We start from the raw sequence: 25644 nt of genomic DNA, 5'->3' as shown, positions 1-25644 counted from the left end.
GACAGGTGACAGTGCATCCTTTAAAACAATCTACTTATTCATGCAGACTAATACTCAAGAGGGACTTGGCATCTATTGTTCATTTCAAAGGGCTGGAAATTACCCAGTTTGATTGCTGTTTACACCAAAGGGCCAGTTTGTTGATACTAGATCCATGAATAAATATTGTGGCAAAGTTGCTTGGCTAATAAAAAAAACTCAAACCAATCAAAAAAAATTGGTGAAAGGTCATCGCCCTGAAATGTTGACTTTGTTTCTCTCTTCACAGATGCTGCCTGACTTTTGAGTATTTCCAGCATTTTCAATTTTTATTTTAAATTTCCAGCTTCTGCATTTTTGTTTTGCTTTTAAATAGACCTTCGATTACTCGCAGGTTTGTTGCTGTTTTGAAGTTGACATTGGTTGTTAAGAAATATTGCTTCCTGTCTGAAATCTCAGTGCAGTTCATGCACACTACAGGGAGTGGTGTAGCAAAAGTAAGAAATGTGTCCTGAAATCTAAGGTTTTAGTGAGTTCTGGTGAAAGTTCCTTTTAGTGTGCATGAGAAGTCACTATGCAGAGAAGACTTACTAGAAGAGGGGGAGAAAAAGGACCTTAGCAGGATCTATTCATCAAGAGAGCATAGGGAACAGATCTACATGCATCTTGGCAAGGAGCAATGCCTTGGGATGCTCCATTTCAATAAGGTGATGCTATTGGGGATGCGTCACAAGGATAGTCACAACTCATCTGCAGTAGAGAGTCAGAATTATGTTGCCAGTGGTTGTAAGGATCAAGGAGACTATTGAATTCAATGCTTCTGCATCTTTCCTGGCTGGTCCCAGAGACAGCTCAAATGTTTTTCAGTTTGTAGCATAATCCTGCATTAGGAGGCCATTTTACTTCTGGAGAATGGTATTCATCTTCTGTGACTGAAAGCTGTGATATTCTGCAACTGCAAGAGTTTCCACTTCCTACATGTGCAGCTATGACCTTATCCAGTGGATCTTTATTGTCACTGCCTAATACTGGATAACAGTTACAATCTATATATTTTATAATATTCCCTCCATCTTTCTCCATGGGCTACCTTCCCACCGGTTAGCTCTTGACTCCTGTCAGAACCACATACAGAAGAGCATGGCAATGTATAGAGTGGATGCAGTGCTGCCACCTGCAACCTCATTGAATAGATTATTGGTATACCCAAGCAATGCTTTCACTGCTCTGGTCTAGGATACATATGAAACTGAACTCCAGGTTCAATCTTCTATTGTATGCTCCATACCTGTCAATCATCACCTTGCCAGTTGCCTGAAAGTAGGAGGAGGAGAACAGAAAGAGAGGAGGCAATAGCAGGAGCCCCTTTCATGCTATCTGAGGAAAACTGATCCATCTTTGATGTCAGTGACCACATCTGAATTATCCATTTCACTACAGTTCCCATTTTACCATCCATTTAGACGCACTGAACGATAAGAGCCAACATCAAATCAACAGTGCACACTTTTTTTTTCATCTAACCACAACAAAAACCTTGTGTCAAAAAGTAATACCCTTATTGTTAGAAAGCAAAGGAAATTTGTGCTTAGTGTAGTCGCTGCCTCTCTACATGGAAAGTGCCCCAGAAACCCTTGTAGTCTTTTGGAGGATGGATTACTGGAATAGTGTCACACTTGCAAAGCCCTTTGGAATACTGCTATACAGAGCCAAAATAATAGCATTTGGTGCTTGTATGGCATTTGTTGGGTGGTGACTACAGCCACTACTTGTGGCTTCTGCTTGTGCTGTAAATGGAAGTTCAAAACTAGCCACCAAATGGTGCATGAAAGTTGGGTCTACAAGTGCTGAAATGGTCATCGCTCCCTTACTGGAAAGGATGGGTTCCGAGCTTTGTGTAGATCCCAGTAGTCAGAACTGGATTCCTTTGTGGTTCCCAACGTTGAATGCATGCTTTTCACCTAGTCTCCCAATCTACCAAGCATTCTGCAGTGTATTCAGCCTCCTGTAGGCTGCCCAGCAAAGTACACTGAGTACATTGCTGTAATAGCTGACTGTACCTTCTTCCTCCAGAAGTTTATAACTGGGCTACCCTTTCCTTTTGTCCTTGCAATAGGCCACATTTGCCTGGTAACTCAATATATGTGGGTACAGCCTCTAAGCTAACCTCTACAGAATCCAAAATGTCGGTACCTGTGCTGGGGGTTGCATCTGTCAGATAGATTAATAGGGTGACTCCATCTTTGCTATTTTGCTGTTAAGTTGTCTCCTGTCTAAGTTTCACTTTTGGCTAACTGAAAATGGAAAGACACTGGGTAGGGTTGTGGAGGAAAGTGAGAAGTGTATGCCTACACCATCTGTATCTCATAATGTGAACAGATTGTGGAATGAGTGAGAAATGGGAATTAGGATTAGGTTTGAACGCACGATCATCCTCATCAGTATCAGCACAGTTATTGACCATTATCTCTGTGATGGCCTGTGTCTGTCCTCCAGGGTGGTTAGACATTGTAGCCTTGACTTTCCATTTCTGGTTTTGCTGCAGTGGCATCAGTTTTGTGCCTCTCTGTTGTGAAAGTGTGTACGCTTACTATAGTTAAATAGCTTTGCATTCTGTGAGATGTGGCTGTGAGGCTTGGAGCAGTGGTAAATGTGTGAAGGGTGTGCTGTGGCATGTGAACATTAGGTCCAAGTCATTGTTTGGTAAAGACTGTTGATAGTTGAGTGATGGGCCATGTGGTGCATTGAGCAGTGTGTGTGGCTGGTTCCCCATATGATAGAAAACACCATTTGAAAATGAATTCCCTTATCTTGTGGCTATTAAAGATTTTGACACCACTGTGTCCATGACCTTGGTACTAGACGCTCCCTGTTGCCCTTGACAGCTACCTCCAGCCACTGGTATTCTAACACACACCTGGAGAGATTCTGTTCCTCTGAGGATGGGGACCCCCTTCCACCTTATTTGTTAAGGCCTCCAGTGACCGGTCCAGCCATGGCTTTCAACAAGCTCCGAAGACCTCTGCAATGACTTCCATTAGCAGTTGTAGCCACAAAACTCCTCTGGGTTAAGAAGTGGAAACTGCTTTTAATCAATCCAGCCACTTTCAACTATTGCTGATTCTTCATGAAATTGAGGCCCATGGTCATGCTCCAAGGCAATAAGTAGTGTTATAAACATTGGCTGAAATCACAGTAATGAGCAAGCAGCACAAATTTTGCTGCACCAGGCCAAATGGGCATGAGTTAGTTGTGCATTGTGACCTCAGCTCCTGTCTTTCATTACTATCCAGTTTTTGATTCTATATCATCTGTTCGGATGTCATAATCATTTTGACCAGATAAGTCCTAATTGCCTTGAAATAATTTTATTAATTGGATGAATGTGATAAAAATACCATCATGACATTGTCATTAAAATTAATCTGATTATTGAAACAACAAAAATGAGAACAGAGGAACAGGTAATGTAACAAAAATGGACTTAATATATTTTGCAAAACGTAATAAGCAATGAAATGTGTTCCTTGCCAAATTTATTTATTTAGATCTAAAATTAATAAAGAAAGCACGTGGTACTTGGAAAACTGCTAAGTGATTAAAACAGTATTTTTTGGAAAACAAAACAATGTCAAACAATGACAATCTTCTCAGTGTCTCTGCCTAAGGAAGCTGCATTGCTGCAGAGTTCTTACTTTAGTTACAATCTGGCTTTACCTTTTTCTCAGTTCTTTGCAAATATTTTGTTTAAACAGATGAGATGGAGAACATAGCTGCCAACTCAAGTCTTGATGTCAGATTGAACTTGAAATCCCTATTCATTCTAAATTATGCACACTTTTAAAACCATTTTTATTTGCTCTTTTTTAAATGTTTCTCATGTCACTAAGTTAATATAGAGGGTGGGATAATTTTTATTTTTAAAATTTTATTTGTATTTTTATGAAATGCAGAGCTGCAATAAATGAGTGAAAGTGCACACAGTTAAACTGTCTATGTACTACAAACTCCAGAAGGCAATAGAATACAGGGAAACAACTTATAATCTCCACATGGCACAAAGTAAATTTTATGCACCAAATTTCATGAAATGCAGTCCAGAAGCTTGACCACAAAAATGTAGGATGACATTCCAGTTCACAACTGAGGCCCCATCCACTTGGCTAGGGGATATTTTAGAGCAGTGGTATTTTCTCCTGGACAGAATCTATGTCTTAATCAAAATTCTTTGAAAAAGATGGATTAATTTGCTGTAATTGCATTCCTATTTGTGAGAGAACAGTACATGCAAGTTCACTGTCGCCTTACCCACAGTACAGTAGTGGCAATATTTCAAAAGGTTGTGAACTTCTTTGGGACATTCTTTGGTGCTGAAAGACACCACATAAATGCAGATGTTTGTTTTTATCTTGTTCACTTGAAATGAAATTGCAGCTCTCGCGATTGTCAGTACCTGGCCTGATCCACTTTGAGAAACAAAGTTAGGTTGCTCTGTTTATTACAGGGTTCTTCAGGTTTGGAGTAGGATTTCTTCCTTCTGCTTGAGGCCTAGTTGTAACATCATTGCTCATGTCACTGTTGATCCCAACCTGATGAGCTCTTAGTGGTGCCAGGTTCTGACCTATTCTCCTTTGATAGAAATAATGCTCTTCATAACCTCAGACTATTTGAAGTATGTCACAGCCAATGAAGTAATTTTGAAATATATTCACTATGGTGATGTAGGGAAATTGGTAGTCATTGCTACACATTAAGGTTCCACAAACAGCAGTATGATTAACCAGATTAAGCATTGGCTAAAACTGTGGAGTAACTCTCATGTTGTTCTTGCCATAGTATTTTTAAATGTCTGGGAGAAGCCTTACAACAGTGCAACTACCTTGTGTATTCCACTCTCTGGAATAATGGTTAGCGCTACTAATGTGTTACTGCTATCAATCAGCTTTAATATCTTTATCAGTATATGTCTACAATATATAAGTAATAGGTCTCTTCACTCTGTAATCTCAGTAGCATAGGCTAAACACGTGAATTGGTTTAAGTTTCATATTTGTATATTGTAATCAAATTAAAAGTCAAAAATAAGGAAATTCTGCCTATCAATTACATAAAATAAAGAAACTGAATGTATTGCTACAGGCCATCTTTCAAAATGTTTTGCCTGCTGTCTGTCCCCCTCACAAGAAGAAGTGTTTTCAACCAATGCTCTAACATGATAGCCCTAAAAAAAATTACCTGTTTCACAATACATGATTAAAGTTAACAAAAGTTTCTGGTGTCTGAATAACTTTATTAATTTTTTTTACTTGGAAGTCTAGTCTCAATATCCTAGGTGCTTCGACTGGATTTTGCAGGCAATAGCAAAAAAACTTTAATGATTGATTTGATTGAATTTTTTTCAATTAGTCACAAAGAGGTAGAGGACAAATTTTAAAAGCTTCATAAAGGTAGAAATCAATATTTCTTTTACCTTAAGAGGTTGTTAAGTAGAAGGGGAGGGAGAGAATAAAACAGATAAGAACAGCTAAAGATCACTTCAGATTTTGACATTGCTTATAAATCTGTGTTTACTTTTTGTCTTCGAAGTCCTAAACAATCTACTTTTTCTTTGTGAAAATAGTGTTATATCTTTACATGAAGCATTATTTCAGATGTGTGGTTGAGAAAATTGAATAAAATTGTAGAATACAGCACAGGAACAGGCCCTTTGGCCCATGATGTTGTGCTGAACTAATTAAGCTAATAAAACCTAATTAAACTAATCTCATCTGCCTGCACGTGGTCTATATCCCTCCATTCTCTGCATATTCATGTGCCTATCTAGGAAACACTTAAATGCCTCTATCGTACCTGCCTCCACCACCACCCCGGCAACACATTTCATGCACCCACCATTCTCTGTAAAGTAAAAAAAATACAACGTGCCTTGCACATCTCATTTGAATTTTCCTCCCTTGCATTAAATGCATGCCCTATAGTATTAGACATTTCAACCCTGGGAAAAAGATGCTGGCTGTGTACTCTATCCACGCCTCTCATAATTTTATAAACTTCTATCAGGTCTTCCCGCAGCCTCCACCGTTCCAGCAAAAACAACCCTGGTTTGTCCAACCTCTCCTTATAGCATATACCCTCTAATCCAGGCAGCATCCTGGTAAACCTCTTCTGCATGCTCCCCAAAGCCTCCACATCCTTCCTATAATGGTGCGACCAGAATTGAATGCAATACTCCAGATGTGGCCTAACCAGAGTCTGACTCTTGAACTCAATGCCTCGACTAATAAAGGCAAGCATTCCATACGCTGCCTTCACCACCCTTTTGACTTGTGTGGCTACTTTTAGGGAGTGTGAGTTGGAGAAGGTTTGAGAATTATGAGTGTGTGTTTGAGAAGATTTTCAGTTGAAGTTTCAAGTAAAATCTTTTGGGCTTGAAATCATGGTAGGTCCTGGCCCGTGCCATGCATTCGTGCACAAACCTCTTCTGCGACCTCTCACTACAGCAGAGAGTGGAGGTTGTGGAGAAAATGGTGAGCAGATTGCAGCAGTGGAGGGGGCCTGGGGAGCAGGAGGGAGGTGCTCATGAGGAAGATTGGTGAGTGCTGAAAGAAAATGGATGCACCCTGTTCCTGCCAGGTGGAATAACTTAAAAAAAAATCAACCCTTATATTTTTTTATAGAGAATAAGAATGTAAAGAAGTATGCAGCTGAGAACTGGAGTTTTAAGTGTTTCCTTGTCAGCAGCTGGATTTTATTGTCTTAAAGGCCAGCATGAATAGTTTAATAAGCTATAAAACTCTTGACCTTATAAACATTGTAGTTATTTGGATGTTTCAGATTTTTAGTTCTCTCTGCAAAATTCCCTGGTAAAACAATAATTAATTTTGGTGTAATCTCAAATCAAATTCTCTTACAGCCATCGTAATCTGAAGGACATAGATCATTTGAAGGTTCCTTGCTGGCAGTGAAATAAAGCTTTAAACATAACACAAAACAAGTAGCAGTTAAATTACAAGGACGTATAATTTTATAAACAATACACAGGGGATCTTCTAGAATATGTAGGGGTACTTTCATTGCGCACCTGATGTACTTTTAGTATCAGACTTGACACAACGTACTTTGCTGGATCAAAGGAAACAAAAGCCAATATTTTGTGCTGCTTTTCTCACATTAGAAAGTTGTATTGGGGTTTATGAAAGTGTTACTTACAGTCAAGAAAGCAATCAGCATTGCAAATTGACCAGAATGTCTCTGTTTAAAGCAGTAAATTTTATGATTTGTATCTTAGGCTAGACACACAAATATCTACCTTTTGTTGCAGGCGTTATGTGGTACAATGCTTTATTCTTTGTAAGGCAGCAAATCATCCAATTTGGAATACCTTGATAAGTGCAATAGTATGAATACATTTATTATAAAAGATGATTTTGATGGACCATAAAATGGACTGTACATTCGTACATAGCTCACCCAATTTCCATCCCACTAATTTCAGTGGACAAGAAAATCCAGCAGGATATTTATACAAGTAACCAATCCATCCATTTTATGGCCCCAACAAAGTTTCATGACTCTACAAATATTCCATGGTTTAAACTTTAATTGCTCAATAATATACTGGTATAGTTTCTATTAACTAGAGTGTTGACTGAGTTTTTTTATAAGACTACAAATTCTCTTATTTTCAACTGTAACTGACCAATTTTCGAGGAATGAGTTATTATATAGTATTGTATTACATGTATTTTACAAAGGAAATAACCTTTGTTAGCCTCCAGCATTTCCAATATGAGATTGCTGTTGTAGAAATGGATTTTATTCTTCAGTGCGTATTAAAAAAATCATTTTGCAAATAGCAAGTTATCCATCCTTGTCCAGAAACTACACTATTTTCTACACAGTTAGTTCTGTAATAGAAATAAAATAAAACCTGCAAATAGTGGAAATCTGAAATACAAACAAATTTTGTCAGAAGTGTGCATTGGATGCATAAGCATTCTTAACAAGAAAATGCAGGTTTGCTATTTAGATGCAAATTCCTCTCATGGCTTACGAAACCAGAGCATATAATCTTTCCTTAAATATATTGAGGGACATAAATTAGTTTGTGTACTTTCTGTTTCCGTTTCAGTTTCTGTTATGCTTTATGCCACATATAATACCTTGAGAGTAATCTTTTTTGCTTCCGAAGATTGCCCTACCTGATGGTATGTCTCATCATTACTGATTTAGACCTATCTTTCTGCTCCATTTTACAGGACTTATTTCACACCTCGTACAAATCTTTTAACAGAATATTTACTTTGACCTTTAAGAAAATCCAACTAATCCTCCCCTTATTTCCTTTTCCTCTCATGTGCATTAGAATCAAGCAGCCTTGTAAATACATTATCATCCTACAATCGTCTTCATTTAGACATGTAATGGTCAGGAAACCACAACATATTAATTATAAGATAAAGGTCCAGTTTTCATTGAAAGTTTCTTCTGCTCTTTCCACCATGGAATTTTCATGTGACTTTTCTTTCATTAAATGAAAATTCAATTTGCTAACTTTACTGAGTAATTCTATTGATTTGTTGACAGTCAATTTGTGGCTAACCCACATCAACATGCATTAAATTCCAGGATGGATTTTCTTTACACTATTCGTTCTGATCATTAGACAAGACATGCCTGTGTAGCTTGATATTGACTGGCTCATATAATTCAGCTTTCATTTCTTTGGCATAAGACTTCATTTGATGTGAAGTAAGCATTTTGTCATGTATCCTAATCCTTGATATGGTCTACTATTATAGACAACTCACTTCTATATTTATTCCAAATAAATAGTTCTCATTTTCTCTGCTTAATATCATTCCAGTGGATCCATTATGTGAATACCTTTTCTCTTGAGGTTTTGCAAGAAACTGCAGAATTAAGAACACTTTTTTTATATAACAGTAATGGCCAAACCAGAAAGTTTATTACATTCCTTGTTAGATATTAGTTTTATTTTATAATGGGGTACAGATTCTGGGATTTTTTTTTCACATTTTTACCATATTTGAAAGCTATGTTTTGATCCGAAGTCAATAAAGTGTGAAGGGCTTGACAATCTTAATGCAATGTATCTCCAAAATTATGGAATTGATTCTTTAAAAAATGCTTACTTGAACTATCTGTAGAAATGCATATTTTGAGGTTAAACTATATTTTGCAACAGTAATCCTTTTAGCTATACCTAATATCTTGTTTTGCATGCATTATAAAAATTTACAGGTGCATACATAGAAGAGAATATTAGTTGTCCATTCTTCCTGTTTAATTACATAAATTACTCACAGAATTGTGAAGGTTCAGTGGATACAAAAGTCTCCACAATTCATTGATATTGGTGTGTAAATGTGTTTTCACTTCTGATTCAGATTGCTGTTGATTTAATGGTGTCATTTTAAATTACAATGATAATTTTAAGCAGTATGTCCACGGTCTCTAAGGATCTTATCAGGTTTCCCTTGTGTGGTTTGCCTGCACGCTGTATCATATATTATGCCAGTTTACATTGTCTCGGTGGATCTGGTTACACATTCCATATGGCATGATTCATGAAGCTTACAATCTCTCGTTCTTGACTAGAATGAAGACAGTGCAGTGGATTTATTGGCCTGGAGCTTTCAGTTCATTTTGACTACAGTCTTGTACGGAATAATTTTACATCAAAAGCTGAATGTTTTAGTGGGAAAATATCGATATGTAATTTACTATTCAAAAATTGTTGATAAACCATCAAGGAATTATCAAGTCTTGAAACAGAATTGTTAGATGTAAATAAAAGTATTCTTTAACATTCCCTAATTCTATGCAGCTGAAAATGATGATGGAACTCCCATGCTTCTAAAGTTTTCCAAGGGGTTTATTTATTTGGATTTTCAATGAAAAAATTTAGAGTTGGCTGAAGGAGAATTGGTGATTGAAAGATATTTCGGGGCTGCTGAGGTTATTATATAAGGAAGGAAAATGAGAAGCATTAGCATGTGGATGTGCATAAGACTTGAACTATATCCCAGGTGGCTGGAAAAACTTCAAAATTTAGAAGCTTCTTAGATATTGCCCTTCATTTGCGTGAAGTAGACATGCTCTGCTCAGGTGGCACCTGCTTAGTGGAGAAAATAAACCTGTGTGTGGGGAGATGCAGTCAGTTATCATTTGCTATTTGATAATCTTGTTCATTGCTTACAAGTAGGCCCTATTCAACTCAGTAACTTGTCAAAAAGAAGTGTGATTGACCCCCACATTGCCTTGATGCCATTTTGGGAGACAAGCTTTCCTGTCTGTCAACAGTAAGTTTGCTGCTGGGCTAGTCATAGAATAAATACATTCTAATTGGATCCTACTATTAAATTTATCAGTTTCTCTTGGGCCCCCAGCTTTACTTGGTATTCCCTCTGCCAACAGGTACTTCTGCTGCCTCTCTGATTCCCTCTAAATATTGATGTGGAGGTCTCTTTTCTCACTGAACTATGCATGAGCTTGCTGAGTATGTGGTGTAGGCATTCAAATTAAACATATGCCTTCTGTTTCTGATGTAAGGCAATCTGTGTCCTGATTTCCTATTCCAACACTGATTGTAGAATAAATACCAGCTGCTTTCATAAAAGAAGAGGGCACTGCAAAAATAAATGGGTAGAAATTCATTTGCACGTAAAACCATGCATGAATTTGATGCTGTGTAGGGTACCCGTTCCAATGCCATTAGAAAAATATTTTCATTGGCATACCTTGTGCAAAACTTCATGCCTGTAATTGGTACAATTCACAATTTCTTTTTCCCAGAATTACACAATTAACTGTTAATTTTGGGATTTGCATGCAGCACAGTAAATAAACGGTAGCGTAGCGGTTAGCACGACGTTATTACAGTGCCAGCGATTGGGGTTCGATTCCCGTCGCTGTCTGTAAGGAGTTTGTACATTCTCCCGTGTCTGCGTGGGTTTCCTCCAGGTGCTCTGGTTTCCTCCCACATTGCAAAGACGTACGGGTAGGTTAATTTGGGTTTTAAAAAAAAATGGGCGGCGTGGACTCATTGGGCCGGAAGGGCCTGTTACCACGCTGTAAATAAAATTTTTAAAAAACCTGAACCTGGATATAATGGTTGAACCTCCTAACGCACAGTGATCAACTACAACTGCTGTTGTGAAGAGTGCTGAAACATATGGAAGTGGAGAGCTTTCTTTTCTGATGAGGAGTTTGAGATTGTGCAGCTGTGAGCATCTGGAATGAGGGTCAGAACGCTTGTTCTCCACCCCATTCAGCAAAAGGCCACACAGTCCATTTATGAACAGAAGTTTCTTCTATCATTGCGGCTCAGCTGAGCTCACCATCTGCTCTAATGGACTTCCAAGCAAAGACGAAAGGAATTATGTATCCCTTTATTATATGAGCAGACTGGTTCTTTCTGTCAGAATTTGCTTTACTGTGTTCAGCCCACACTGTTTCTTTGTTGCCTACCCATGAAGCAGTGTGCAGCAGCTGATTCAAATGTGCTTACGTGATCACTGGACTACACTGCGATATGCCCAGGCATATCACTAGCAGCGAACTACCTGATCAAAAATTTCAGAGTGCACTTGCACGCTATAAGATACTCACAATTGATTTTATCCTCCAATTCAATCCCATTGTTATATAATTGAATTTATTATAAACCATTGTATTTTCAATTCTGTGGAGCTGGAATTAGCAATAATTATTTATTCCCAAATTTCATCCCTTAGCAGCTCTTTTAGATATTAAAGGAATGCCTTCTATATCATTATAGCAGTGTAGATGCTTATGCAAGCTCCATGACAGAATCCACCTTGGATTCCTGTTCAATTTACCCTGTCTTGGGGAGGTGGTGTTGGGGAGGAGGAGGAAAAGGCTCCTGAGAATGTAAAGCTATAAGGTAACATTCAAGTAAAGAATTCAAAAGTTCCAGTGTAAGTAGGTTTATAGACTTTAAAGGTCTTTTCTGGACCTCAGAAAGGAATGACTAATTCATTGTCACTTGTTAAGTTTGAACCTGAAACAGTGTCTTTGAAGATCACCCTGACACACAGGTTTTTGCATAAACCAGTCAGCAGTTTGTGGGTGTAACCATGAGGTCATTATTATAAGGAGGAGGTTATTCACTCCATCATCATTATGCTGTTCCTTTAAACAAAAGCATCCACTTGATCATGTAGTTCTGGCCTTTTTCCTGTCAACTACATTTTTCATCAAGTACTTGCCCAATTCAATTAAATTGAAGTTATGAATAAGTCTGCTGCTACCACTGTTTCTGTCAGTGCATTCAAGGTTAAATAACAAAAATGTAAGGGGGTGAATAATTACCAGGGGTAGGTGGGAATGTCAAGTTAAGGATGCAATTGGATCAGCTATGAGCTTTTTGAATGGTGGAGTAGAACCAAGTGGCCTACTGCTGCTCTTAATACCTATGTTTGTATTACACTATGCACCCATATTCATCTGAACAGGAAAGACCTGTATGTAATCTCCAAGGGTACAGTGAGTGTGAATCACTATTTTTGATTGCTGGATAGATCAGCTGACATTGTTAGTTCTACAATTTACTGTTATTATATTTTTAAAGATTTTTTTTGGACACTGATATTTGGTTTGATACTTGCAGTTAAATGTTAGCCTATTTTTCTCTCTCATTTTTGTTGCCATTTTGGATTCATGGACAATGTAATTATACTGTTATTCCAGTAACCTACATCAAACAAAGCTGCTGTCCTCGTTGATGCCCCAACAATCAACAAATGAATTGGTTGATAATGGTTGACATTGCAAGGTTGCAATTAAATTGGGTATGTTCAGGAATATGTCTACTTTTAACTGGCAGAAAACCTTTAATCACTGCTCCAAAGGTAGTTGCAGTTTCAGCAGAGATAATCCGAGTAGTAAGTGCCTTGGGTACCAACCATTCTTTGGAACACAATATCTTTGCTAGCCAGATCTGTTTTGGGCTCTCTTCACTTGCACCCTCTGAGCTGATTGTGAAGAACGTCTTCTGTAGATAGTTGATAGGAAAAGAAAGCAAAAACTGATTTAAAAAAAAAACATTTATTTAATTTGAAGTATTCCATGTATTTCATCACTAATCTGTGTTGGGACCTGTTATACATGATTGGATCCCACTTGGGAAGAATTCTAAAAATCTGGCTTCTATGAGCCACCTTCATAAAACCACCACACCTAGAGCAGTAGTTCATTACTGGCTAATTTCAACGAAGATTTCCCTGAAGAGACTGCAGTGGAACTATCCCTTACACGAGTTGAAATGTACATTGCCCCTACTTGAATAGAGTATTAACTCAGTCTAGTATATAATTATTCAGTATGTTATAATCCATAACTTTGGTAACAGCATTGAATCATTTGATGCTGAAATGGTTACAAAAGTCAGTGTGGGTGTATACAGTCCCTTAAAGTTATGTTGTCTGATATAGTTGAATCTTGTCGGCTCTCTTCACAAGATCAGCATGTCCTGGCTTTGCACTGAGGGCAGTGGTTCCTTTTGGTGTCCTTGTCACTTTGGCAGCACTGCCTCGCCAGGCCTCTGACCTTTAACGCCGTCTGTGAAAAGAAGCTCAAGGTAGCTGTGGAAAGATTCTGAGATGCTTGCCTATTCATTACAGATCAACATCCGACACTTGGAGCTCTTGCAGGCTGTAAATGGTGGAGGGAGTGAAAGACTTCAAGCAAATAACTCTGCTTGTTTGGCAGGAATTCTGTGATTGATATGTTAATTATTTTTGAATGGCAGTAGCATCCCTTTTTATAATTTCACCCCATTATCTGTCTACTCCCAGATTACGGCAAATCTGGTAGCCATTAATGGTAACCATCACTACGTTAAGTGGAATTAGGTCTGATTTCCGCATTGGGTCTTTGGTGATGTTTTGAGGAGGTCAGAGGTTTCTAGGGAGCTCTGCAATGGGTACTTCCTCAGATGACTTTAGTATTTTCACATATCAGAATGGAGGCTCGCATTCAGAATGACCTAACATAGTACTGCCAGATTTTTAATCAATATATTTGGTTTATTAACAGACTCAAATAAGATACGGCACCATTGGAACTTTGGTTCACCTTTGAACAGTCAATGTAACGTTTGCCCTGCATAACAGCAGGTGATTTTAGTCTTTGTGCCAGGATGTTATTGTATTTGTGCCTAAACTGGGGATATCACTCTTTACAGCAGCTGGCCAGCACCGATACACTTTGGTACATAACTGGAAGATCCACACAGAAATGGTGTACAAAGCATTTTGAGGGTTATCCAGTGAGTTACCTATTCAAATTTTTGGATGATCCCTGTCTACTTTTCTGTTCAAGGATTACAGATAAGTCAGCATGGAACCCTGATGATCTTTTACCTGGAGACAAATGATCAGTGTACATTTTTCCACTTTTTTGATTTTTAGGATATTGCAGAGGATCACTGGAGAAAGAGAAAATGATAATCCTTTACTGGTCTCTCAATTTGTAATTCTTTAGCATCCTATCATCGAACAGTAGCTGTAAGATTATTACCTAGGAGAATGAGAGAGAGAGGCAAGTTCAATTGTCTGGTCAGATTGTACACCCAAGCCCAGCAGGTTTTCACTTCATAACCCAATTGCAGCTATTACCTCTCCGGTGAGAAATGTTTTAACAAGTAAGGGCAAGCTTCTCTTTTTCATGGCTGCTTTGTGGACATCCTTGAATCAACTGCTCATTTGTAAAATCTCACCCTCAAATTTACAAGTTGCTAGTTCAGACAGTATCTATGATTTTTTAATTTATTGGACATGTTGCTCTTTAGCGTGGACTATACTCTCTGGACCTGGATTGGAACCAAAAACCATAACCTTCTGAGTCAGGTGAGAGCATTATCACTAAGGCAATGTATTTACCTATTGAGTTAATATCTAGTGATGAATGGAGAATGCTGAATGAAGAAATTATGACTGCAACCTAATAGGGCTATCTTCAATCCTTACTTGGGGAATACCTCTTAATAAACCATCGACTGAGGAGTAACAGGGGCCTCACATAAATTTTTTGATCTGTTTATTTGCACCTGTTGTTGAGTGGGCCTTTCACACAATATAAGATTGGAGATTTAAAAAGTTTGTATTACATAGCACCTTCATGACCAAGGAAATCAGTTTGTTTAATGAAAAACTTCATAAATAGTAACAACATCGATGGCCAATTAGATTCCAGGTCTTTAGTTGGTTTAAGGATAAACATTGGCCAGAACATCAGGAGAATGTCCCTGCACTACTTCAAATAATGGGTGCATCTTTTATGAGCAGCTGAGAGGGGAGCCAGGATATAGGTTAGTATCTCATCTTAGTGCTGCTTGACTCGTTAAATCTTCACCCAATATATGGTGTTTCAAAACATTTCATCAGTTTTCTAGACTTTAATAATTTACAGAAGTTTTATGTCAAAAATAATGAAGAAAACTCTTGCAAATTTGGTAATCTTTTTTGGTAAAATCTATAACCTAGTAATGAATGCCAGTCAGGAGTGCCAAAGTGTTTTTGATATTAAACCTTGTGCCTAATCTCTCATTACTCTGTCACAACAAATTACCTAATCTTAGAAAAAGCATCTCTGGTTGGTTAAGGGAGTTCAAAGGAGATGTGTGGCACAAGTTCTTTGCACACAGTGGTGGGTGCCTGGAATGCGCTGCCAGGGTGGTGGTGGAGGCAAATACAACGGAGGTGTTTAAAAGGCTCTTAGCTAGTGACACAAATGTGCAGAGAGTGGAGGGATATGGATATTATGTAGGCAGAAGGGATTAGTTTAGTTAAGCATTTAATTAGTTCTGCACAACATCATGGGCCAAAGGGCCCATTCCTTTGCTCTACTGTTCTATGAGCAAAGATTAAGTGCTAGCTTATATTGAGTGATTCAAGAGCTTGCTTATGTGCTGTATATTCTTTGTTCATTTACAGGATATGGGTGTTATTGATAAGGTCAGCATTTATTGCACATTCCTAATTGCCCCTGAGAATATGGTAGTGATCCACCTTCTTGAACTGCTGCATACCTTCCAGTGAAGGCATTTCCAAGCTTCAGTCCCAGCAATAAAGGAGCAGCAATATATATTCAAACAGGGGTAGTGCGATTTCCAAGGGAACTGCAGGTGGAGGCGTTCCCAAGCACTTGCAGCCTTGTTTTGTTGGATGTCCTGGGTTTGGAAGATGCTGTTGGGGTAACCTTGACAAATAATTGAAGTGCATTTTGTAGATTCGAGCAAGTGAATATTTAGGGTAGTAAATGGCATACCAATCAACTGGCAGGCTTCTCCACTGTGGTTGGACCCGAACTCACCTATACATTTGCAGAGCATTACATCTGACTCCTGACTTAATACTTCTGGATGGTGGAAAGGCTTTGGGGGGTAATGTAATCTTGTGTGAGTATTCATAGTTCTCGTTCCAGTTGATCTTGTTACCTCTAACTGGGATTGCTATACTGTGCATGGACTTGAATCTATTAGGAACTTGGTTGAAGAATTGTTTTTTTCAGAATGCTCCCAGCTATTAGAGAGAGGAGACTTTCATTCCATCTGTCTGGACTGAGTTTGAATGAAAATCCTAGAGGTAAATATTCTTAGCATGCCATTACACAAAGCAGCTGAGCTCCTCTACAAGAGATGCATTATAATCAAAAACTCTTAAGAATATGCAGTTGTTGAAATGACTGGTTGCGTTTCCTCTATTGCAGATAAAAATTGACAAAATATATTAAGTTCAAGTCAGTGAGGATGGAATAAGGAAACATCTTGGACTGTGTTTACCAAGAAATAACAAGATTTTAGATAGAATATCTTTGGAATTACAGTGGCGGTGATAATTTTATTTTTAATGTACAAAATACAAATTAACTCGTGATAAAAATGAAAAATATATATTTGAGAAGTCTGACTTAAATAGATGCTTAAGATTACTTTACCACATAGAGTTCTGTTTTGTTTTAGTTTGGAAAGTAAATATTAACCACTTACCATGGAATCTCAAAATCTTCAAGTAGAAGTTCATTGGAAAAAATTGCCCCGTTAATTCCAGTCTTTTGCTTGTTTAGCTATGTCCTGCTTTTTTTTCTCCTTTTCAAGTAAGTATCCTATGTTCTTTTACCATGGAAAACAATTTATATAGTTTTACCCAGTATTTAGAGTGCAGATGGATACTTGGCTCAACACAAACCATGCAGGTTTTAATGCTCCACTCTAGCCTCACCCCACCCATCTTCTCATCCCATTCTATTTATTTCTCCTTCCTGCATTTATCTGGCTTTTCTTTAAATAGATCTACACTTCCTGTCTCCGCTGCTTCTCATGTTAGCAAGATTCACATTCTTGTCACTCTGAGGATGAAGAAGTTTCTCCTGAATTGCCTATTGGATAAATGAGTTATTATTCTGTATTTCCAGTCTTGGCTTCCTTTGAACTCCTGTAGAATCTTGGTTAGACCACACCTAAGAGTACAGTTCTCTATCACTGTAAATAGAATATAGAGGCACTGGAGAAGATGTAAAAAATTTACTAAAATGATTCTAAAATGCAGTGGTTATGACTATGAGGAAATGTCGAAGAAGATGCAACAATTTCTCAACATTTACCTCAGTAAATTCTTCCACAGGTTTATAGATCTCAGATCTGTCTTTATTGTTACTGAAGAAAGTAATTCCAACTTCTTCTCCAACAGTACCCCAAGGTATAACTGTTCACGTTGGTTGTAAGTTGCATCTCTGTGCTTCAATTTATATTAAGAAGGACAGAAATAAGAGATTTGTGATTAGTGACATCAGGAGATATATGTGTCTTGACAGAAAATCGTCACTTGTGCTAATATGAATGATACATAGAAAAGCCCTGTCCATTTTCGCAATGGGCATGATTTCACGCAGAAATTATCTCCAATGCAATCTAAAATAAAACCAGAATGTGCTGGAAACATTCAGCAGGTCAGGCAACTACTTTGCAATGCCAATCCAGTTTCTAAATGTTAACATGACTCATGGGAACTCTCTAATGGAAGACTGTCTGATCCATAACTATTAATTTAGCTTTTTATCAATAGAGTGAGGGCTATAGCACTTGGACTAGATGTAGATGCAGTTCAGGAGTAATACTTCATCATGAGAACTATTGAGTATAACATATTTGAAACTAATTTTAAATATTCTTTGTGTCAACTTAACTATGTACTCCATAATGTTATAGAGGTATATATTAAGACTATTCAAAAAGCCTCTTTTATAAATGCATTACTTAATCATGTATAAAACTACCAAGTAAAAATAACTCCAAAGAAATTCAGCATTAATCTTACAGATTACACCCAAGTAATAGCTGTGCTGTACTTTCATTGTGGGTTTTGGAAAATATTTATTTTCGAAGATGACAGACAACATTGTGAATAGAATACAACACAAAAAAATCGCTTTTTGTCATATTACTCCAAGGCCAGAAAATTAGGAGCCGATTCAGTCTCCACTAATGGTTTTTATGAGTTGTTGAAATGTATACACTAGTATGTTCTCGGGTTTGATTCCTGAGTGTACTGGTTTATTAACCATATGGCTGCTTAAATGAGCCTAGTCCTTCTGGGTTATAGAGGATAAAATTAGGATATTTGCAGTAGATTTTATTCTGGATGCAAGTTCTATGTAGAGCTATGGGAGTGTTGGTGGTTATGAAATCAGAAAGAATGGGTTTCCCAGACATCCTGTGAATATACCCCCAGGGCACAAGTACATGGCCACGGACAGCATGATTGACAGATGAGAAGATTTTTGGGTGGGAAGTCTCCTTCAGAACACTACAAGAGCAGAAAGGCAGGAGTGAGGGCTTGGTTGGGGTGTTTCCAGCTGGAGTGGAGGCAAAGCTTTTGGGTCCAAGCGGGTGTGGGGTTCGATCTTGTGGTGTTCTGAGGTTTAGTGATGGTTGATGGAACAGAGAGGTTGTGGAAAAATAGATCATTGCCTAGAATTTGGGTTGTTGCACTTCTAGCGCACCCAAATGTCCCCACACTCAGCACTTGATTGTCAAATGTCACCTCCTTCACTGCCTGCAGGCCATCTGACCTCTGCTCCCACTCCTCCAATTTCACAACCCCACACTACCCTTGATCATCTAACACCGCTACCCCAAAGCCTGCTCATCACCTGACCTCCCCACTCCATGATATCACAACCCCACACCCATCTATTGATCATCTGACTTTTTGCCTGAAGGTCACCTGACCCCACACTCTGAATCATTCAACCACTGTACTGACAACTATAGCCTCCTCCCAATTCTTCCCTACTAATTGTTGGCAGGCAGCTCTCACCCTTCCCCTTTCATCCCATCACCTGTCCTCCCATAGTACTTCCTGGGCTGCCTTTCCCATGACTCCCAGATTCAGCCAGGGCTCTTGGTTTCCTTTGTGCTTTGTTGCAGTGTGCAAAGAAAATGTCTTGTCATGTGCAAGGCTATTACTCTTTGGGGTGCTATTGCAAGTGCTAAAGCAATTCTAGGCCAATTACTGGTAAAATGAAAGCAAAGACTCACATAACATTTAAATGACTAATCTACCTCTCACTGCTAGATTTTCCACCTGCTGCTTGTTCCATCTTCATTAAAGCTGATAGTGAACTGCTTCATTTTCTGCTCCATGGCTGAAGGAATTTCAGTTCAGTGAAAAGCAGATGATTATACTCGGCCGCCGCAACAGCCAGGACCTCCCAGTGGCCACCCACTTCAATTCCACATCCCACTCCCATACTGACATGTCTGTCCATGGCCTCCTGTACTGCCATGTTGAGGCCAGACAGTTGGAGGAACAACACCTCATATTCCGCCTTGGGAGTCTCCAACCTGATGGCTCAACATCAATTTCTCTAACTTCCCGTAACCCCACCCCCCCCCACCACTCCTTTGTCTTCCCTTATTCCTGTGGCTCCCTTCACCCACCTCGACGACCTGCTCATCTCCTCTCCTCCCCTCCCCCATCCATTATTCCATGGTCCGCTGTCTTCTCCTACCGTATTCCTCCTCCTTCAGCCGTTTGCCTCTTCTATAAGATAAGATAAGGTATCTTTATTAGTCACATGTACATCGAAACACACAGTGAAATGCATCTTTTGCATAGTATCCTGGGGGCAGCCCGCAAGTGTCGCCACACTTCCGGTGCCAACATAGCATGCCCACAACTTCCTAACCCGTACGTCTTTGGAATGTGGGAGGAAACAGGAGCACCCGGAGGAAACCCACGCAGACACGGGGAGAACGTACAAACCCCTTACAGACAGTGGCCGGAATTGAACCCGGGTCGCTGGCACTGTAAAGCGCTATGCTAACTGCTACACTACTGTGCCTGCCCTATCACCTCTCAGCTTATTACATCATCTCCCCCACTCACCTACCCTCCCCCTCTCACCTGGACTCACCTATCACCTGAACTCACCTCTCACCTGCCTGCGTGTGCTCCTCCCCCTCCCCTCACCACCTTATTCTGGCTTCTGCCCTCTTCCTTTGCAGTCCTGATGAAGGGTCTCGGCCCAAAACGTCGACTGTTTATTTCCCTCCATGGATGCTGCCTGACCTGCTGAGTTCCTCCAGTACTTTTTGTGTATTGCTCCAGATTCCAGCATCTGCAGAATTTTTTATGTCTCAGATTATACTCGGCCTCCTCCCGAAGTCCCCATTATTAATAAAAGCCAGGTTCCAGCAAATTGTAGCGGCTAGTGTAATGCTTTACAGCACCAGTGACCCGGGTTCAAATCTGGCCACTGTCTGTAAAGAGTTTGTACGTTCTCCCCGTGTCTGCGTGGGTTTCCTCCGGGTGCTCTGGTTTCCTCCCACATTCCAAAGACATATGGGTTAGGAAGTTGTGGGCACGCTGTGTTGGCACTGGAAATGTGGTGACACTTGCGGGCTGCCCCCAGAACACTACGCAAAAAGATGTATTTCACTGTGTGTTTCGATGTACATGTGACTAATAAAGAAATCTTATTTTGTTTCCTGTTTATAATGTTAAGAAGCATTTTAATGTACTGGTCTCGAGGAAGGTTAAGAGACTATTGTGATGGTGGTGCTCAAGATTTGGACACTACAACAAAACATGCCAAGCAATTCCAGAGCAACACGAACAGCAGCAGCTACCCTCGGTGTGGGACAATTCTCAGATGTCCTGCAAAAATAATCAAAACCAATCCAATTTTATCAACTGTCACCCTCCTAATTATCGGTAAATGATGGAAGAAGTTATCAGCACTATGAAGTGGCACAAACTCACCAGTAATCTGTTCACTGATGCTTAGTTTTGGTTTCTGGAATTTCCACTTGATCAGAGCCTTAATCCATAGTCGAGCTAAATGCCAGAGGAGAATTGAGAGTATCTCCCCTTGAGCTCCAATAGCATTTGATCAAGTGTGGCACACATGAGTAATAGCAGAAGTGTGATGCAACACAAACTACTTTTCTACATTACTGAAGCCTTCAGCTATAGCCGTTGACTTCACCTTTCATAATCACAACCATCTCTCTTTGTGTCAGGTATGATTTAAGTCACTGGAAGCTTTCTCCTTGATCACTGGTGACTCTGGTTTTGCCACAGCTTCTTGATGCCGTGCTAGATCACCCATGCTTTGACGTTAAGAAAGGAATACTTGCAGTTACGTAGCATCTTTGATAACCTCGGGGCATCTTTTGAGATGTAGTCACAGAGAGAAATGTGGCAGCCAACTTGGACACATTAAAGTTTCATAAACAATTATGAACAAATCATTGCCTAGAAATTGGGTCACTGCTAAACAGGAACATAAATACTGCATTGTATGTTTGGTCCTCAGCTAAATATGCTAATCCAGCCTGTTTTTAATCCTAGTGTAAAATCTTGTGTGCATTTGGAATGTTCATCATAAACTTAAATGACCCTTGGTGCAGGGCAGGACAGGACAATTAGTTCTTGAAATCAGCACAACTTCATGTGCTAATTGATGTCAAAGCTCCAGCCCTTAAAAAGATGCTCTTCACGTGACTAAGTATATTTGCTGCATGTGCTGCGTTTTGGTAGATACCAAATGGTTGCAAGAAAGGAACTGCCCATTTCACAAGACAGCGGTTTAATCTTTCAGGCTGAGAAGGCAAGTCCTCTGCAACAGAGAAGTCAATTGTCTCCCCAGAGCAGGTATGAGGAATAGGTGACAAGGGTTGGCTACAAAACTAATCTCAAGGAGTGAATCATCCCACAGCTGGGAACAATGTTGCAAGAAATTCCATTACCTGACAAGTTATGTAAAGGGAAATGTCCTGACACTAAGAATTGTGTTAGGGCATTCACCTGTGCTACCTTAAAACGCATCCCACAGACCTTCACTAATACTCACAGATGTATATCCCACAATACAGTCACTTCTCCAGCAACACTCTAAGACTCCTTCTCAGCAACACGTATATATCCATTTACACCCACGCACACACAGAATACATCAACTAAAGAAAACAAGTTATTGTAGCATTTTGAAAATCCTTCTCACTTTATCTTCTAGGCTAACGATGCACAAAGCAAACAAATCCAGTAACAAACCAGAGGTAAACCCAAACACAGCCACTCACCAAGCTGGCGGTCGTGGCCTTCCTGACTAGGTGTTATGTTAATTTAGCCTATGGCCCATGGTATAGCTGAGGATCTTTTGGATAACCCAGGCTAGAAAATAGCTACTCGAACTTTATCATGTATTCTTCCCTCATAGTAATGTCTGTATGTGTGTTCACATGAGATGCTGGAGGAACTCAGTGGGTCAGGCAGCATCTATGAAGGAAAGTGGACAGTTGATGTTTTGGGCCGAGATCGGGTTCAGATGAAGGGTCTCAGTCGGAAACATCGACTGCCCATATCCCTCCATAGATGCTGCCTGACCCGCAGAGTTCCTCCAGCATCTCGTGTGTTGCTCCAGCTTCCAGCATCTGCAGTCTCCTGTGTCTCCATTCTGTATGTGTATTCACGTGTGCTGGGCATTCTGCCTAACTACGCCACACGCTCTCCATGACCACGCTTTTCACTTTGTCTTTTATCACAGCAAATTCTCTTGGGATAGCCCCTGTCCAGCTGCCCTCCACTTCCACCTCCTACCCAACAGCACCTCCCAGATGAGGAGCCTCGCATTGGTTCCGATACTGCCCAGAGGACTCTGATAGGGGAACATAGGTGAGCAGGCTGATGGAGATGCATGTCTGTTGATAAAGGGCAGGGGATATCAAAGACCATGGAGCCCTCTCTCTGTTGTCTGTGCAGATCCAGGACTGCCTCATTTCCATTTGAGTTTTGAGCCTGTCAATATGAGATGATGTTTATACTTCCACTTGGCAGCAGTTGGTGGAGCAGGTTTCTTTGTTCATGGAGGCACAAGTGGCCATGCAAAGCCTCAATGCTTCAGTGGATTCTCAGGCCTCTCGCATCGGATCTCTGCTTGATGTCATACGGAGGCTGATCTATGTCACCTGGGAGCAGACTGTTGTTCTTCAAGGCTGACTACTGGAAGCACATTGCTGTCATCAGGGACTGGAATGATTAAGATTTCTTTATTAGTTGCATGTACATCGAAACACACAGTGAAATACATCTTTTGCATAGAGTGTTCTGGGGGCAGCCCGCAAGTGTCGCCACTCTTCTGGTGTCAACATAGCATGCCCACAACTTCCTAACCCGTACGGCTTTGGAATGTGGGAGGAAACCAGAGCACCCGGAGAAAACCCACGCAGATACGGGGAGAACATACAAACTCCTTATAGACAGCAGCAGGAATTGAACCTGGGTCGCTGGCGCTATAATAGCATTACTGTTTTGCAATATGGGTCTGGTGGTATTGATAGCAGCTGCATGATCTGGGTCACTCCAGCTGCTCTCTGCCTGTTTCCACCATGACTGTAGAGTTTGAAGGTGCAGTCCTGTCTCGGGCTGTCAATGTTTCTTCTCCCATTGCTGGTTCTTGGGCAATGCTCTTGCTTGCATCCTACAACTAGCTCTTCACGCTGAGAAGACCGAGTTGCTCTGTCAACTGTCCAACTGAAAGGGAGCAGTCTTCCAACAGCATAGAAGCTTTAGGCCTAGCAAGCCAAGATGAAAGGCAAACATTAAGGGAAACCTCATGGATGCTTAGTAAATATCAATGCAGGTTGTAAGTTTTTTTTCCAATGTTCATTGATCTTATTGTAATTAAAACATTTAAAGTTTTACATGAACAGGACTACAATGAGAAGTGCAAAAGGCATGCTTGGTGACACATCTCAAAAATGCACTAATGCAAGATGCAGTAGTCCTTGTCTGCTTAATCTTTCTCATTCATTTTATTTTTTTAAAATGCTCAAAGGCAGACACCATGTAGGTAACCTACAATTGTTTATAAGGGTGCCATTCCCATTAACCAAGGAGATGGAATTGTTAATGCTGGTCACTATTTTATGTGTGACTTAACTGCCATGTCATCAAATCTTACGGTTATTTGCTGATCTTAAATTTCCTGCTGCCCTTTGTTATGTCAGTGGCAGATTCCCTCAAACCAAATGGAGGAAGCTCGTGCCGCTTGAGCTCCCTGGGCACCAAACTGTCACCAGGGGCTTTCAGTGTAAGTCGGATGTCAACAATAATTGCAGTTATATCAAGAGATAAATCATTCTGAAAGTTGGGTAAACAGCTGCAAATAAGTCTTTGCATGGGAAGCAGATTTTGTTCGCTTGCATAATCTGGAGCATTCTGGCAAGTTAAAGGTCAGCTGTTTTGTCAATTTCAATGATATCTCTAAATCGATTTCTCAGTGTTCGGCTGAGTAGATTGATTGCCTTCCTTGTTTTCTCCATCCTCACTGGCAAATTACTTACACTATCCTGATGGGTCACATCCACTGTAAAGTTGGATGATTGTGCCCAGTGCCCTGAGCCACTCATTGTCCACATTGCTTGCACTAGTGATGGTCAGTACTTCATCCATGTGCTTGATATGGCACAGTTTCTCTGTAGTGGTGTTTTATGTTGTTATGGTCCCAGTCTTCTTCCTAGGATAGGAGAGTCTAAAACTAGAGGGCATAGATTTAAGGTGATAGAGGAAGGGTTTTTCCACACTTTTTCCACACAGAGCGTGGTTGGTATATGGAATGAGCTGCCGGAGGAAACTATACAGGCAGATATAATTAATATGTTTAAAAGACATTCGGACAGGTATATGGATAGAAAAGACCTAGAGGAATATGGGGCAAATGCAGGCAAATAGGAACAGCTGAGATAGACATCTTGGTTTGCATGGATGAGTTGGGCTGAAGGGCCTGTTATTGTGCTGTAGGACACTATGACTTTAATATTGATTTTATAAGGTCAGTGGTTAGGACAAAATATCGTACTTTTTGTGGTTCATTAATAACAAATTTTTGTGGCCTCGATCCTGCATCCTAATACTTGATCAAGTAACCTGACGCCAAGCTGTTGAGTGTATGGCAGGCTTTACCAGTGGGGATATCCCCATTGTGTTTTGTTCTTTTTAATTCTGCACAGCTGAGAAGTCAATGTCAGTACTCTGTAAGGATGTGTAAAGATTTTAATTTGATTGGAATGAATGATTTGTCTTTGTTCTCTGAACAATCCTCATATGTACATGC

The 25644-nt window shown here is 39.8% G+C and overlaps 1 protein-coding gene across 2 annotated transcripts in view; it reads left to right on the top strand.

Moving 5' to 3' along the window:
* nsg2 (neuronal vesicle trafficking associated 2) overlaps positions 1–25644 on the top strand; it is a 62236-nt gene that overhangs the window by 2397 nt on the left and 34195 nt on the right. The window lies entirely within an intron of this gene.

The sequence above is a fragment of the Pristis pectinata genome, chromosome 4 (genome assembly GCF_009764475.1).
Source record: "Pristis pectinata isolate sPriPec2 chromosome 4, sPriPec2.1.pri, whole genome shotgun sequence".
In the NCBI taxonomy this organism is placed as follows: Eukaryota; Metazoa; Chordata; class Chondrichthyes; order Rhinopristiformes; family Pristidae; genus Pristis; species Pristis pectinata.
The sequence above is the reverse complement of the archived record's forward strand: the minus strand, read 5'-3'. Positions and strand labels throughout refer to the sequence as shown.